This window comes from Clytia hemisphaerica, unplaced genomic scaffold, assembly GCF_902728285.1.
Source record: "Clytia hemisphaerica strain Z4C2 unplaced genomic scaffold, Clytia hemisphaerica genome assembly, whole genome shotgun sequence".
NCBI lineage: Eukaryota > Metazoa > Cnidaria > Hydrozoa > Leptothecata > Clytiidae > Clytia > Clytia hemisphaerica.
In genome coordinates, this window is record NW_027104561.1 from 1238036 (window position 1) to 1241010 (window position 2975).

General features: G+C 32.5%; 1 long non-coding RNA gene across 1 annotated transcript; it reads left to right on the forward strand.

Annotated features, from left to right (window-relative positions):
- Positions 1–877: 877 nt before the first annotated feature.
- LOC136823263 (uncharacterized) lies at positions 878–2502 on the forward strand. The gene is made up of 2 exons (XR_010848999.1): positions 878–1229; positions 2227–2502. It is a non-coding gene; the product is annotated as an uncharacterized lncRNA (long non-coding RNA).
- Positions 2503–2975: the final 473 nt, after the last annotated feature.

Below are 2975 nucleotides of genomic sequence, written 5' to 3' on the forward strand. Positions count from 1 at the left end.
GTGGAAAATAATGTCCAACTTCACAACCAAAAGTTTTCCACGTTTTAAGCACAAATAATGATGACGCTCGATGATCAAAGATTCACTCCAGTGAAAATGATAGTTATAACAATTTTCTACAAGATCTTCATTTTTTTCTTCTTCACTTTCATCCTCATTTTTAGAATTTTTTTAAACATTTTTTTATTATAAATTGTTCCACTCACTAATATCTTTCCAATGATACCAAAATTATAAAGATTGAAGAATTCCTTCAAAAGTTATAGGTAAAAGAAAAAAAGAGTGCACACTTATCGTGAATAGACTTTAAAATCTATTAATCATGGAGTTCCTCAGGGTTCAGTCTTGGGTACTCTGCTGTTCTTGTTGTATATAAACGATCTTCACCGCTGTATAAGAACCTCCGAAACATATCATTTTGCTGATGATAGTCATTTACTAAATTTTTCAAAAACTGTATGGAGTCTTTGTGGGAGGGTTAATGCTGATCTCAGAGTTTTAGTCAGCTGGCTTAATGCCAACAAAATTTCTTTGAATGCTAGCAAAACTGAGTTTGTTATTTTTCGTTCCCCTTGGAGACAGATGGACTGAATTCCAAGAATTAAGCTTTGCGGGAAAATTCTATCACCAAAATTGTAAACACAAAAAGCATTAAATATTTATTTTCGAATGTCGAAACCAGTAGCGTGATGGGTCGACTAAAATTCGGCCAATTATAGAAGATTTTTATTTTTACGGCCCCTATAAATTTTTTTTTAAACAACGCGAGCGAAGCAAGCACAATTTTTTTGGGTATTTTCTCTCTTTTTGGCCGAAAACTACCATATCTAAGGTGTAAAAGAGAAAATGCGCACCATTCGCTCCCCCTGCCACCACACCACAGGTCGAAATATGAATGTGGATCTAAAAAAACAACATGGAAGGAGTGTTTACTTTTCTATATAAGGATGTATGAATAATACTTCTATGCACTATAAAAAAGAGGCAAAGCATTGGTGAAATATCTTCAAAAACTGTTCAGCTGCGATAAACCCACTATAACCCTTTTAAAAAGCACGGAAAATATATTCAAAATGAAGTTATCAACTACAGGGATCATCTTTACTGTTCTACTTTTTACCTGTATGGAAGTGACCAATGCCGGTACTTTATATCAGAACTATGAGGGTTACAAACTTGGATACGGATGTCATAAAGGCTATTGTTGGGCATATTGTGATAACTCATGGGTAAGTTTTTTCTTATTTATCTATTTTTTTATTTTTCTTTCATTCATCAATTTAATCACCATACAGTACCGTGAAAAGCACAGGCCAAAATCATATATTGACCTGTGCCGACCAATCGAGATTCTATTCATTGCGCAATCAACGCAGAGAAAAGTAACCATGACGGCAATCCAAGATTTTTGATGAAATTCAAAGTTGATATTTTTAATTCCGTCGTTGAAAACACAACTTAAAAATTTCATCAATGCTTTTCAAAAAGAGTCAGTGATAGAGAGTCATAACATAAAGATCTGCCTATTATTTCCATTCCATTAAAGTAGCATTACCAAAACTAATAGTTTAGTAATTAATGTTCTACATTTGGGAATCATGTAAAAGATTTCTTTCGAAAGAAACTCATTTCATCAATTACATTTGGAGGTTTCTGGGGAATTTGTAAATAGTAAACTGCATACTGATACAGTCTGCTCGACATTAAATATCGTAATATTTGCTCTTCATCTTTGATTCTTTCTACAGTGATTAGATTGACGTGTCGATGCGCGATAAAATTTTATATCATTGGTCCTCAGAGGTTGATTATATTCTTTGAAAACTCAACATCTGATGGTAACAATGCACTATTTCAAAACCAGTAACATTTCAATCAAAACAAGATTTGGGCTATCAATTTGATTTTGAAAAGAATTGGCGGAAGCTTAATTTTAAAAATTGTTATATATTCTTAATTGAAATCAATAATATACAAATAATGTGTTCGGCGTCATCCAATAACAACCATCAATTATACAATTCATGATATTCATAGTGTAATGTTTTCTACGGAAATACCCCGGTTTTAGGCAGTAGTGGCAAATTTAAACTTTAAACAAAAGTTGTGTAAATTTGCCACTTCTGGCAAAAACCGGGGTCTTTCCGTAGAAAACATTACGTCATGAATGTCATGAATGCCATGTCATTTATTTTTATTATCATTTTTAATCTTCACATTTTTCAGGTTCATGGAAACAGGGACGGAAAATGGTGTTACACCAGACAACAAGGTTTCTATGTGGGTAAAGTGTCATGCTCAAGTTACTGGAGTTGCTCTAATAAATTTTTCAAATGTGTAGGTGCTTGTGGAAACTGAGTTATCTGGAATCAATCTGTTCTGCTACTTTCCATTAATGTGGTTATCGTAATATCTAATTAAAGTTTTGTTAATTTGTAATTTAGGTATTATATTTCTTAATATTTTTGCTTATTTCCTTATGATTCAGTATCTTGAACTTTCTAGGCTCAGTGAGCTTTTTTTGGAATAGAGAAAGTATTATAGTCTATATATGCCCTCCCAGCGGTTTGTGTGAATGCGTGGATGGGCTTTTTCACTTGCGTGAATATGAATGCGTGAATTGGAAAGCTTTCCGTGAACAAAAATTGCTTGAAGGCTAGTTTAATTATAATTTATCATTCAATTTGTGATAATTGTAATAATTGTTAGAGGGAAAAAATATGAAAAAACAACTAAAAAGAATACTTCTTTATGTAGCATTTTCATATGGTTTGAGTTTGAATTACATTGAATTTTTATATATAAAGGGTTCTGTCCTAAAAAACGTTTCAAATCTTTTTGGTTCTCTGGTTGCCTAGCATAAAGAATAGCTTCAACTTTAGTAGGGTGGGGTTTCATTCCGTTAGAAAACACGTGACCGAAAAATTCGATAGAGTCCTTTAAAAAGTCACATTTAGCTAAATTAATACACGTTT